This window comes from Photinus pyralis, unplaced genomic scaffold (genome assembly GCF_008802855.1).
Source record: "Photinus pyralis isolate 1611_PpyrPB1 unplaced genomic scaffold, Ppyr1.3 Ppyr1.4_LG5, whole genome shotgun sequence".
In the NCBI taxonomy this organism is placed as follows: domain Eukaryota; kingdom Metazoa; phylum Arthropoda; class Insecta; order Coleoptera; family Lampyridae; genus Photinus; species Photinus pyralis.
In genome coordinates this window covers 9,417,497-9,417,963 of record NW_022170596.1, presented here as the reverse complement: position 1 = coordinate 9,417,963, position 467 = coordinate 9,417,497, and positions in this window count along the sequence as shown.

Below are 467 nucleotides of genomic sequence, written 5' to 3'. Positions count from 1 at the left end.
GTGAAGGAGTACACAGTTCCCAAAATGTTGAAGAAACTCGGTTTGGTTATATAGTGGCATGTCAAATTTACTCCAAATCGACTCAGTTCGTGGTTGTATTGAAGTAGTGCAAATAAGCAAATAACTATTCCAGTTATCATGTTCTTCTATTTTAGTATAGTTTTTGACTCTATTTCTTGATTTCTGAGTGCTTCTGTTGTAGGTTATTTCGAGAAAGGTTGGTAAACAGATAAGGATGAAACAAAAGCTTCGTAATATCGAAAAGTTAAGACTAAAATTTGTACATTAAGTGAATAGGGATAAGAATCGCATGAAGAGCCAGAAGAAGAAACTGACTAAACACAGAATTCGACTTTCCCACATTCGTTTAAAGCAACTTGATAGGAAGATACTTGAAAGTTAACAAGCAAACGTATGTAAATGAGAAAGATTCAAACCACGACCGAAACAGCAGCAAATTCCTGATC